Source organism: Protopterus annectens, chromosome 1.part2 (assembly GCF_019279795.1).
Source record: "Protopterus annectens isolate FY-2018-M chromosome 1.part2, PAN1.0, whole genome shotgun sequence".
Taxonomy (NCBI): domain Eukaryota; kingdom Metazoa; phylum Chordata; order Ceratodontiformes; family Protopteridae; genus Protopterus; species Protopterus annectens.
Genome location: NC_056727.1, coordinates 150,641,039 through 150,656,403, shown reverse-complemented (window position 1 = coordinate 150,656,403; position 15,365 = coordinate 150,641,039).

Sequence of the window (15,365 nt, the reverse complement as noted above, 5' to 3'; positions counted from 1 at the left end):
TTTTTAAATATAGTTGTTTTCCACAATACCCTGGTGTTATTCAAATTGTGCAAAACAAATCAAGGGCAGATACTGACACAAAAAGCCCAACTAAACAAAATAGTCAGCCTGTATTCTGATAGAGACAAAATGGTAATTTGTGTAAAATAGTGCAATTCAATCCTTATATTCAAAGATAATGAGCTTTATAGAACAACAATGTCCCTAGTCAACAATAGGAAAAACAATCATGAATCATCTATACTGTTTGAAAAGTTGTTGATATTGACCCTTATATAGCACTGAAGTTCCTAGAACAAGTATTTATCAAAAGTGAAAAATCAATGGAACGATGTTGCACAACATGTACATAAACCCCTACCTCAAAAAGCATATAACATACTTGCTACAAAGTGCTAACTAAAGGTCATAAGTATAAACAATGCCTGCATTTATATATCAATAATGATCCAAAATACTGATATAAATCGCAGTATAGATAAAAGACATAATAGTTGTTGTTAACAAATAGGAATGAACCACACTATTTAGTCCATCAAAATAAGTCCCAATGGCAGCTAGAAAAAAGTTCGACTGTATTTTTTAAAAAATAATAAAGATACAGTTCTTATTAAACATATTCTGATGATGACCATCAAGTGTCTTCAGATGTAGTCCAATCCTAATTGCATCAAAATGCAAATGGTGCTCACCCGAAGATAGCCGTAGCAAAAATTTTTCATGAAAATGTAGATCGTACCCATAGAGAGAACCAATTATTAGCATAAAGTTGGATCTTGAGACAAAATATAGTCACAGTAGCTCCAAAAGTTGAATCACAACCCCCAGATATAAAAAAGGTTGTTAACCAATGTTCCGATGGTGTATACTGAAGAGCAACCATAGAAAATATAGCTTTTGCCCTTATAAAAAATATATCGAGTTGTTTCATAGAGTTCCCCAAGTGCATAAGTAGTTGTCAGTTTAATCATGAGACAAAATATGGACACAGTAACTCCAAAAGTTGAATCACAACCCCCAGAAATAAAAAAAGGTTGTTAAACGATGTTCCGATGGTGAATACTGAAGAGCAACCGTAACAAAAATAGAAAATGTGGCTTCTGCCCTTATAGAACAATATATATCAAGTGGTTTCATACAGTACCCCAAATATATAAGCAGTTGTCAACCAATGTTCAAGCGCTATCCACTGAGAACATCCGCAGCCTTAGTTATAATTCGCCATTTTGGAAAATGAACCACGTGCATACAAGCAACATTAGTTCACATAAAATAGTTTCTTTTGCATCTATTTGAATAAATGCTGCGTGGAGTCCAAAAAGAGATAATAATGTGCCCAGTTATTGTATAAATAAGCCACTCACCCGATGGTACACACAAGCATAACTGTAGGTTACCTCCCTTATAGTGCCGTTGGCGTAAATGAAGAGCGCCTAATATTCATCTGCAAATATAGCTGTTAGCGTACAAAACAGGATTCTCAATAGTCTCTTTAGTCATAGAATACAATTGGGTTCGAAGATGATTCGAAAATAAATCGAAATAGGTAAACCAAACGCCTGGCCAAAAATGCGACAAAACAGTCCACCATGATTCCCCCAGCAGGAGAGAAGGAAGGAGTAACTTGCAAAAATGTCCCCCTGCGCGTAGGGAGCTGCCCGGCTCTCCCTGAATCAACCAAAAAGAAAAAGTAAGCCAGCAGCAAGTAGACTGAGTTGAAGCAAGAAGTAGTTTAATAAAAACTACTCAAATAGCATAATAGCATCCTTGCACAAACCGGTTTCGGCCTGGATTTTAACCTAGCCTTCTTCAGTGTACAACAAGGAGGCTTGTAAAAGTTGCTGAATTTAAACAAGTAGAGCAATCCTGATTGGTTCAAAGATTATTAGACATATGCTGATAAATAATCAGCAAGAATTAATGAAAATTAATACATTCAAAAACAATAGGGACCAGAAAAAATAAAAATACAATATATATATGTGTATTTATACTTATATATGTATTCTATTAAGTATATCTAGGTATACAATATAATGAAAAGGCACGTTGCAACAATAGACAGTAACAAAATGTCCGAGAGCAACTAATACAATATAATGAAAAGGCACGGTGCAACAATAGACAGTAACAAAATGTCCCAATGCTACGAATACAATATAATGAAAAGGCACGGTGCAACAATAGACAGTAACAAAATGTCCCAGAGCTACTAATACAATACAATGAAAAGGTACGGTGCAACAATAGACAGTAACAAAATGTCCCAATGCTACGAATACAATGTAATGAAATGGCACGGTGCAACAATAGACAGTAACAATATGTGCCAGAGCTACTAATACAATATAATGAAAAGGTACGGTGCAACAACAGACAGTAACAATATGTCCCAGAGCTACTAATACAATATATTGACAAGGCACGGTGCAACAACAGAGAGTAACAATATGTCCCAGAGCTAGTAATACAATATAATGAAAAGGCACGGTGTAACAATAGACAGTAACAAAATGTCCCAGAGCTACTAATACAATATAATGAAAAGGCAATGCAACAATAGACAGTAACAAAATGTCCCACAGCTACTAATACAATATAATGAAAAGGCACGGTGCAACAATAGACAGTAACAATATGTCTCAGAGCAACAAATACAATATAATGAAAAGGCACGGTGCAACAATAGACAGTAACAATATGTCCCGGAGCTACTAATACAATATAATGAAAAGGCACGGTGCAACAATAGAAATTAACAATATGTCCCAGAGCTACTAATACAATATAATGAAAAGGCACGGTGCAACAATAGACAGTAACAATATGTCCCAGAGCTACTAATACAATATAATGAAGAGGCACGGTGCAACAATAGACAGTAACAAAATGTTCCAGAGCTACTAATACAATGTAATGAAAAGGCACGGTGCAACAATAGACAGTAACAATATGTGCCAGAGCTACTAATACAATATAATGAAAAGGCACGGTGCAACAATAGACAGTAACAATATGTGCCAGAGCTACTAATACAATATAATGAAAAGGCGCTGTGCAACAATAGACAGTAACAAAAAGTGCCAAAGCTACTAACTCAATATAATGAAAAGGCACGGTGCAACAATAGACAGTAACAATATGTCCCAGAGCTACTAATACAATATAATGAAAAGGCACGGTGCAACAACAGACAGTAACAAAATGTCCAAGAGCTACTAATACAATATAATGAAAAGGAACGGTGCAACAATAGACAGTAACAATATGTCCCAGAGCTACTAATACAATATAATGAAAAGGTACGGTGCAACAATAGACCGTAACAATTTGTCCCAGAGCTACTAATACAATATATTGACAAGGCACGGTGCAACAACAGAGAGTAACAATATGTCCCAGAGCTAGTAATACAATATAATGAAAAGGAGCGGAGCAACAATAGACAGTAACAAAATGTCCCAGAGCTACTAATACAATATAATGAAAAGGCTCGGTGCAACAATAGACAGTAACAATATGTCCCAGAGCTACTAATACAATATAATGAAAAGGCAGGGTGCAACAATAGACAGTGACAAAATGTCCCAGACCGACTAATACAATGTAATGAAAAGGCATGGTGCAACAATAGACAGTAACAAAATGTCCCAGAGCTACTAATACAATATAATGAAAAGGCACGGTGCAACAATAGAGAGTAACAATATGTCCCAGAGCTACTAATACAATATAATGTAAAGGCAGGGTGCAACAATAGACAGTAACAAAATGTCACAGAGATACTAATACAATATATTGAAAAGGAACGGTGCAACAATAGACAGTAACAAAATGTCCCAGAGCTACTAATACACTATAATGAAAAGGCACGGTGCAATAATAAACAGTGACAATATGTCCCAGAGCTACTAATACAATATAATGAAAAGGCACGGTGCAACAATAGACAGTAACAATATGTCCCTGGTCTACTAATACAATATAATGAAAAGGCACAGTGCAACAATAGAAAATAACAAAATGTCCCAGAGCTAATAATACAATGTAATGAAAAGGCACGGTGCAACAATAGACAGTAACAATATGTGCCAGAGCTACTAATACAATATAATGAAAAGGCACGGTGCAACAATAGAAAGTAACAATATGTCCCGGAGCTACTAATACAATATAATGAAAAGGCAAGGTGCAACAATAGACAGTAACAATATGTCCCAGAGCTACTAATACAATATAATGAAAAGGCACAGTGCAACAATAGACAATAACAAAATGTCCCAGAGCTACTAATACAATGTAATGAAAAGGCACGGTGCAACTATAGACAGTAACAAAATGTCCCAGAGCTACTAATACAATATAATGAAAAGGCACGGTGCAACAATAGACAGTAACAAAATGTCCCAGAGCTACTAATACAATATAATGAAAAGGCAGGGTGCAACAATAGACAGTAACAAAATGTCCCAGAGCTACTAATACAATATAATGAAAAGGTACGGTGCAACAATAGACAGTAACAATATGTTCCAGAGATACTATTACAATATAATGAAAAGGCACGGTGCAACAATAGACAGTAACAATATGTCCCGGAGCTACTAATACAATATAATGAAAAGGCACGGTGCAACAATGTAAAATAACAATATGTCCCGGAGCTACTAGTACAATATAATGAAAAGGCTCGGTGCAACAATAGACAGTAACAATATGTCCCAGAGCTACTAATACCATATAATGAAAAGGCACAGTGCAAAAATAGACAGTAACAAAATGTCCCAGAGCTACTAATACAATGTAATGAAAAGGCACGGTGCAACAATAGACAGTAACAAAATGTCCCAGAGCTACTAATACAATATAATGAAAAGGCACGGTTCAACAATAGACAGTAACAAAATGTCCCAGAGCTACTAATACAATATAATGGAAAGGCACGGTGCAACAATAGACAGTAACAAAATGTCCAAGAGCTACTAATACAATATAATGAAAAGGCACGTTGCAACAATAGACAGTAACAAAATGTCCGAGAGCAACTAATACAATATAATGAAAAGGCACGGTGCAACAATAGACAGTAACAAAATGTCCCAATGCTACGAATACAATATAATGAAAAGGCACGGTGCAACAATAGACAGTAACAAAATGTCCCAGAGCTACTAATACAATATAATGAAAAGGTACGGTGCAACAATAGACAGTAACAATATGTTCCAGAGATACTATTACAATATAATGAAAAGGCACGGTGCAACAATAGACAGTAACAATATGTCCCAGAGCTACTAATACAATACAATGAAAAGGCACGGTGCAACAATATAAAGTAACAATATGTCCCGGAGCTACTATTACAATATAATGAAAAGGCACGGTGCAACAATAGACAGTAACAATATGTCCCAGAGCTACTAATACCATATAATGAAAAGGCACAGTGCAAAAATAGACAGTAACAAAATGTCCCAGAGCTACTAATACAATGTAATGAAAAGGCACGGTGCAACAATAGACAGTAACAATATGTGCCAGAGCTACTAATACAATATAATGAAAAGGTACGGTGCAACAACAGACAGTAACAATATGTCCCAGAGCTACTAATACAATATATTGACAAGGCACGGTGCAACAACAGAGAGTAACAATATGTCCCAGAGCTAGTAATACAATATAATGAAAAGGCACGGTGTAACAATAGACAGTAACAAAATGTCCCAGAGCTACTAATACAATATAATGAAAAGGCGCAATGCAACAATAGACAGTAACAAAATGTCCCACAGCTACTAATACAATATAATGAAAAGGCACGGTGCAACAATAGACAGTAACAATATGTCCCGGAGCTACTAATACAATATAATGAAAAGGCACGGTGCAACAATAGAAATTAACAATATGTCCCAGAGCTACTAATACAATATAATGAAAAGGCACGGTGCAACAATAGACAGTAACAATATGTCCCAGAGCTACTAATACAATATAATGAAAAGGCACGGTGCAACAATAGACAGTAACAAAATGTTCCAGAGCTACTAATACAATGTAATGAAAAGGCATGGTGCAACAATAGACAGTAACAATATGTGCCAGAGCTACTAATACAATATAATGAAAAGGCACGGTGCAACAATAGACAGTAACAATATGTGCCAGAGCTACTAATACAATATAATGAAAAGGCACGGTGCAACAATAGACAGTAAGAAAATGTGCCAGAGCTACTAATACAATATAATGAAAAGGCGCTGTGCAACAATAGACAGTAACAAAAAGTGCCAAAGCTACTAACTCAATATAATGAAAAGGCACGGTGCAACAATAGACAGTAACAATATGTCCCAGAGCTACTAATACAATATAATGAAAAGGCACGGTGCAACAACAGACAGTAACAAAATGTCCAAGAGCTACTAATACAATATAATGAAAAGGAACGGTGCAACAATAGACCGTAACAATTTGTCCCAGAGCTACTAATACAATATATTGACAAAGGCACGGTGCAACAACAGAGAGTAACAATATGTCCCAGAGCTAGTAATACAATATAATGAAAAGGCACGGTGTAACAATAGACAGTAACAAAATGTCCCAGAGCTGCTAATACAATATAATGAAAAGGCACGGTGCAACAATAGACAGTAACAATATTTCCCAGAGCTACTAATTCAATATAATGAAAAGGCACGGTGCAACAGTAGACAGTAACAATATGTCCTGGAGCTACTATTACAATATAATGAAAAGGCACGGTGCAACAATAGAAAGTAACAATATGTCCCGGAGCTACTAATACAATATAATGAAAAGGCACGGTGCAACAATAGACAGTAACAATATTTCCCAGAGCTACTAATACAATATAATGAAAAGGCACGGTGCAACAATAGACAGTAACAATATGTGCCAGAGCTACTAATACAATATAATGAAAAGGCACGGTGCAACAATAGACAGTAATAAAATGTCCCAGTGCTACTAATACAATATAATGAAAAGGCGCGTTGCAACAATAGACAGTAACAAAATGTCCAAGAGCTACTAATACAATATAATGAAAAGGCACGGTGCAACAATAGACAGTAACAATATGTCCCAGAGCTACTAATACAATATAATGAAAAGGCAGGGTGCAACAATAGACAGTAACAAAATGTCACAGAGATACTAATACAATATAATGAAAAGGAACGGTGCAACAATAGACAGTAACAAAATGTCCCAGAGCTACTAATACACTATAATGAAAAGGCACGGTGCAATAATAGACAGTGACAATATGTCCCAGAGCTACTAATACAATATAATGAAAAGGCACGGTGAAACAATAGACAGTAACAATATGTCCCGGGTCTACTAATACAATATAATGAACAGGCACAGTGCAACAATAGAAAATAACAAAATGTCCCAGAGCTAATAATACAATGTAATGAAAAGGCACGGTGCAACAATAGACAGTAACAATATGTGCCAGAGCTACTAATACAATATAATGAAAAGGCACGGTGCAACAACAGAAAGTAACAATATGTCCTGGTGCTACTAATACAATATAATGAAAACGCAAGGTGCAACAATAGACAGTAACAATATGTCCCAGATCTACTAATACAATATAATGAAAAGGCACAGTGCAACAATAGACAATAACAAAATGTCCCAGAGCTACTAATACAATGTAATGAAAAGGCACGGTGCAACTATAGACAGTAACAAAATGTCCCAGAGCTACTAATACAATATAATGAAAAGGCACGGTGCAACAATAGACAGTAACAATATGTTCCAGAGATACTATTACAATATAATGAAAAGGCACGGTGCAACAATAGACAGTAACAATATGTCCCGGAGCTACTAATACAATATAATGAAAAGGCACGGTGCAACAATATAAAGTAACAATATGTCCCGGAGCTACTAGTACAATATAATGAAAAGGCACGGTGCAACAATAGACAGTAACAATATGTCCCAGAGCTACTAATACAATATAATGAAAAGGCACGGTGCAACAATATAAAGTAACAATATGTCCCGGAGCTACTATTACAATATAATGAAAAGGCACGGTGCAACAATAGACAGTAACAATATGTCCCAGAGCTACTAATACCATATAATGAAAAGGCACAGTGCAAAAATAGACAGTAACAAAATGTCCCAGAGCTACTAATACAATGTAATGAAAAGGCACGGTGCAACAATAGACAGTAACAATATGTGCCAGAGCTACTTATACAATATAATGAAAAGGCACGGTGCAACAATAGACAGTAACAATATGTGCCAGAGCTACTAATACAATATAATGAAAAGGTACGGTGCAACAATAGACAGTAACAATATGTCCCAGAGCTACTAATACAATATATTGACAAGGCACGGTGCAACAACAGAGAGTAACAATATGTCCCAGAGCTAGTAATACAATATAATGAAAAGGCACGGTGTAACAATAGACAGTAACAAAATGTCCCAAAGCTACTAATACAATATAATGAAAAGGCACAATGCAACAATAGACAGTATCAAAATGTCCAAGAGCTGCTAATACAATATAATGAAAAGGCACGGTGCAACAATAGACAGTAACAAAATGTCCCAGAGCTACTAATACAATATAATGAAAAGGCACGGTGCAACAATAGACAGTAACAATATATCCCAGAGCTACTAATTCAATATAATGAAAAAGCACGGTGCAACAATAGACAGTAACAATATGTCCTGGAGCTACTAATACAATATAATGAAAAGGCACGGTGAACAATAGAAAGTAAACAATATGTCCCGGAGCTACTAATACAATATAATGAAAAGGCACGGTGCAACAATAGACAGTAACAATATGTCCCGGGTCTACTAATACAATATAATGAAAAGGCACAGTGCAACAATAGAAAATAACAAAATGTCCCAGAGCTACTAATACAATGTAATGAAAAGGCATGGTGCAACAATAGACAGTAACAATATGTGCCAGAGCTACTAATACAATATAATGAAAAGGCACGGTGCAACAATAGACAGTAACAATATGTCCCGGGTCTACTAATACAAAATAATGAAAAGGCAAGGTGCAACAATAGACAGTAACAAAATGTCCCAGAGCTACTAATACAAAATAATGAAAAGGCACGTTGCAACAATAGACAGTAACAAAATGTCCAAGAGCTACTAATACATTATAATGAAAAGGCACGGTGCAACTATAGACAGTAACAAAATGTCCCAGAGCTACTAATACAATATAATGAAAAGGCACGGTGCAACAATAGACAGTAACAAAAACAGATTGTTTTGCTATTTCTAGCTTGAATAAGATTTATAGCTTGCAAATGTATGCCTTTCAGGTATACGCGACAGTAACATGGTGCAACAATAGACAGTAACAAAAACAGATTGTTTTGCTATTTCTAGCTTGAATAAGATTTATAGCTTGCAAATGTATGCCTTTCAGGTATACGCGACAGTGTTAAATAAACAGGAACGGCTTTTTGAATAGGACTGATCTTTTACAGTTTGTTTTGCTAGATTAACCTGACTACTCCTGCTCTCTGAAACGCGGATGCGTTTAGCTTATTTGGAGTCCCAAATAAGCGGGACTGTTCTGCCTAGCTGTTTAGCTTATTAACACAAATCTGTTTTTTCCTTCAATGGTGTACTAATCATGTGGGACCATTGTTTTGTTGTTTCTGCATGTAAGGGAATGCTGTACATGTAAATGTGAATGTATTATTTCTCTTTGTGAGTGCTGGCTCCTTATACTGTGGTGTCCCAACCTGTGTATATTTGTTATATATGGAATTACTAATGCCTTTAAACTGAGACTGCTCCTAGCCTAATCTTCACATACAATACTTTATACATATACTATTCCTTGCACACAAATGCGTTTAGTGTTAGGACTCACTGTTTTTTGTGCACTATGCTACTAGCAATACTAAGCATACTTCCTTGAGGGACTGAAGATTGCTTCTGTTATCTTGCAATTGTAATTACTCATGAGTATGACTGTTTTATGCCATTGCTGGTGATTTATATCAATGATAGCCTCTACATTATTAGAGATAACCATATGTAGGTAAATGCTCTGCTTACAATTGTTTGCATATTTTCTTTGTGTTTAAACCCCTATATGTAATGATGCTTTGCTTACTATTTGAATAACCTGATTTTTTTTCCCACCTTTTGACTTTGTATTTGCATTACTGAATGTTACTTTTGTACTATAACACTATCTCTTTCTCCTCTTTCCCTCCTGTAACAGCTTTCACCTCAAATCGACCCTGTGTTTTTGCCTGGGTTGCATTCCCTCTATTATCTCCACTAAGGTGCTCTCTGCACATTAACCTAGGACTCATTCAGGACACTGGCTCCTCCTACCAACGGCTACCTCAAGATTGTAAGAAAGTATGTCCACCTAGTCATTCAGCATTAAGTTTTAACCAACTGTACCTGCTAAGCTATTAGACTGCCACTACCTAAGCAGCCAGCAGCTACCCTTTCCCCTCATTCCTCCATTACCACCACACACACTCCTTGGATAGCTACCTAGATTATCCTTTCTCTCCCATTTATATAGCTCTTACCTGGAAGCTGCCCTATTTGCTATTTGCACTTCCACAGTTGCCCACTAGATGTCACCCTCTCCTCATCCCTATCTGGGATACTAGTTTTCTGTTCTTTAATACACTTTTATTCTTACCTTCTTAACCTAATCCCTTTCCTCCTTCTAATACCCTGTCTTATCCTCTCCTCCTAGGCTACCTTCTCTTGCCTTGACTCCCCTTGCCTTCTCTGATACTTTTTCCCTTCTCCTCTGGTCTACTGTGAGTGCCCGCTCACTCCCCACCCTACCCCATATCCCACCCACCCCCAGGGGTCCTACCTTTACCTATCCTCTAGACACACCCCCTTCTTTTCCACCCTATCACAGCCTTACATATTCTATACCACCCTCCACTCACAAACCCACTTACCTAATATAACTAACCCCACTCCTCTATCACTTACACACCTAACATATTATAGAACCTACTATATACCTTTCATTTCTACAGAACCTCCATCCACAACACACTAGAATATCATACTGACTCACAACTACCACTCTACAACTTCCACTATGCCCCAGCCACAAATGAAACTACCTATCTCCTTCTTATTATTATTCTTTCTCATAACCACCTACTTCCTAACCTCCTATGAACACTCCTTAACTGCTTCTTTCTCACTTCCCTCTAAACATACCAGTATACCTGTAACATCCCCACCTCCTTCCATCTTACATACCTCCTCTCAATCCATATACCTACTTCCCAAATACCATAGGGTACTACACTGCAAACTACTACAAACTAAAGCAAAGAAAATATTTGATACAATCATAAAACATAAACCTGAAAACTATCTTACATTCCTCCATCTACTACAAGATGGAGACATTCAACCCAACCCAGGCCATCTAACTTCCAACAAAACACACAAAACTCACCTCAAACCTCTCTCTCTCTCATCCATTGCATCCTCTGACTTATTATCCTTGGCCCATCTCAACATACGCAGTATCTGCAACAAAATCAGTCAACTGCATGCCCTACTAGAAGTACACAACTTTGACATTCTATGCTTATCAGAAACTTGGCTAAAACCCTCTATTAAAGACATTGAAATTACCCCACCTGGATATAGCATTCTGAGACTTGATCGTACCTCCAGAAAAGGAGGTGGAGTAGCTATTCTATATAAAACAAAACTAAAGCTTACTCTTCTGGACCTTACCCTTAACCAAAACAATAATGCCGAAATAATTGGTTCCAAAATTCAAATTAACAACACTAAATCAATAAACATCATCTGTGCATACCTCCCCCCTGGAAATAATATCCCCACCTTAGAACATCTTCTTGAACACCTCTCTATAAACCTCCCTCAAGAAACACTATTTCTTGGGGACTTTAACATCGACTGGAATTCTTGTAGCAATGCTAACCCTACCTCCCACATAAATCTTTTTGGTTTCAAACAACTAATTGATAGTCCAACTAGAATAAATAATAAAAGCAAAAAAGAAACCACCTTAGATTGGATTCTTACAAACTCTCCCCTACAAAACTACCAAACTGGCATCCTTCCAGATGATCTTAGCGATCACTCTCTTACTTATGTCATTAGGGCCAAAACTAAGCTAAACTTACCTACCTCACATAAAACAATATATTCAAAAAAACACTTTAATCCTGAAAGATTCCTAACAGAACTGTCACAATACAACTGGACCCCTCTCAAACATCTCTCTCTCAACAATGCTGTTGAATACTTCAACTCAGCATTCCTGGCCATTCTGAATCAACATGCCCCAAAACGTATCATTAGAACAAAGACCAAAATAGCACCCTGGCTAACCTCTAATACCAAACAAAAAATTATACTTAGAAATAAATCGTGGAAAAAATGGCGGTCCCCCAGAAGTCCAAACGATCACCAAATCTTCAAAGAACTCAAAAATAATACCAAAAAAGCTATACTTTCAGATAAAAAGAATTATTACCTTGAACTACAACAATCAACCAAAAAAGAACCAAAAAAGTTTTGGTCTACTATCAATAATCTACTTACCCCAGGCAAAGTAGTTACACCAAACCCATAAAACTTAGATCCTGATAACCCCTCTTTAATAGCCAATAACTTCAACACCTTCTTTACTACTTCCATACAAAATCTAGCTAACCACTTAACCCCTGATTCTTCCCAACTGCTCTTAAATAACATCAACAACTGCCTTCCGCCCCTGCAACTTCAACCCATACCTACCTCCTACATACAATCTCTTTTAAAAAAACTTAAACCCACTACCCCCTCAGCTGATAACCTTCCTGCTGAATTTCTTCAAGTAGCAGCCAAAGTTATCGCCTACCCTGTTTCCCTTCTCATAAACAGATCCATAAAAGAAAGTACTTTTCCAGCAATCTGGAAGATATCTCATATCATACCCCTACACAAAGGAGGCAAATCCACAGACCTTTCAAACTTTCGTCCTATAGCGCTATTATCTCCACTAGCTAAAATCATGGAAAAATGCATACACAAACAACTACTTAACCATCTCCTTCAAAACAACCTACTAGCAAATACTCAACATGGATTTAGACCTTCACATAGTACTACCACTGCTCTACTTTCCTTTACCAACACCATCAACTGTAATCGTAACAACAACAAACTAACCTCTTCTCTTTTCCTAGACCTGTCAAAAGCCTTCGACATGGTCAACCACACACTTCTACTACACATATTAAAATCCCATGCTTTGGATACCTCCTCCTTAACTTGGTTCTCTTCTTATCTTGAAAACCGACAACAAGCAGTACTCTGGAAAAATTGTCTATCTTCCTTACTACCTATCTCTTTAGGAGTCCCACAAGGATCCATACTAGGCCCACTCTTATTCTCTATCTTTATTAATGACCTCCAAGCATCTATCCAAAACACTACATGCATACAATATGCAGATGATTCCACCATTATTTGCACAGCTTCCACTCAATCTGAACTCCACTCACTCACACAAGCTACCTTTTCTATCGTCGAACACTGGTTCTCTAAAAGATGTCTTCTCCTCAATCCCAAGAAAACAAAACTACTACTTTTCTCACCTACACACAAATCTACACAACTTAACTTCTCTATTACTGCAAGTGATAACTCCCTCATCTCCCCAGACTTAACAACTAAACTACTTGGTGTTTCTATTGACAATAATCTTAGCTATGATTACCATATCAACAACACTATAAAAGCAGTTAATAAAAAAATTGGCCCATTATACAGAATCAAACCCTACCTTACACCAGAAGCACGGACCACCTTAGCACAAACACATCTTATCTCGACCCTATTGTATGCCTCCTCTATTTACATTAATCTCTCCAAAAGCAACCTGAAGAAACTGACTACATCCTACCACAATATAGCTCGCTTTGCCACAGCATCCCAGTATAGAACACACCACTGTCTAAACTTAAAACACTTACACTGGTTGGAACTTCCCAACAAGATTATATATCAACAACTCTTAATAACACATAACATATTATATCAACCATCTAAAACACCTGCTCTCAGTAATCTTCTGATCCCTTATAATAACTTGAAACAACTACGTTCTGCTGAAAAGCTTCAAGTCAACACAACTCGAATTACCAATTCTGCAGGTAACTGCCTTTTTCCCAACGCAGTAGGCAAAATATGGAATAACCTCCCTCACATTACCTCTATAGGCTCCTTTGATCTTTTTAAAAAACAACTTCTTGCACATCTTAAAAACTTCTGGCTCTGCTCTTGTACCAATCCTGACTGAGAAACCTTATTCCTTCTACTATCATACTTCCTTACTTCTCAACTGTAATCCTCCTCTGTGTTCTCAAACAACCTAATGACTTTACAGTTTCTACTGTTCTCCCAAAAAAAAAAAAAAAAAAAAAAAAAAAAAATTTATATATTGTATATACACTAATATGTATGAAATGACCTGAATGGAGTGTAGTTTTAGATATAATTAATGTCTTTCTCAATACGTAGATAGCATTATATGTGTTCTATTTTTCTTGATCTAGACTATTAACTATCCATGTTAACTCAATGTCTGTCAAAGGAACTCATAGTAAATCTTTAATTTGTATAACCTTGTTTTAAATCTGTGGAGCTTTTCTCCCCGGGCCTCCACTGAAAATGGAAATTATCCAGCTGGACTAGCCCGGTCAACAAATGTAAAATAAATAAATAATAAATAAATGTCCCAGAGCTACTAATACAATATAATGAAAAGGCACTGTGCAATAATAGACAGTAACAATATGTCCCATAGCTACTAATACAATATAATGAAAAGGCACGGTGCAACAATAGACAGTAACAATATGTGCCAGAGCTACTAATACAATATAATGAAAAGGCACGGTGCAATAATAGACAATAATAAAATGCCCCAGAGCTACTAATACAATATAATGAAAAGGAGCGGAGCAACAATAGACAGTAACAAAATGTCCCAGAGCTACTAATACAATATAATGAAAAGGCTCGGTGCAACAATAGACAGTAACAATATGTCCCAGAGCTACTAATACAATATAATGAAAAGGCAGGGTGCAACAATAGACAGTAACAAAATGTCCCAGAGTGACTAATACAATGTAATAAAAAGGCATGGTGCAACAATAGACAGTAACAAAATGTCCCAGAGCTACTAATACAATATTATGAAAAGGCACGGTGCAACAATAGACAGTAACAATATGTCCCAGAACTACTAGTAAAATATAATGTAAAGGCAG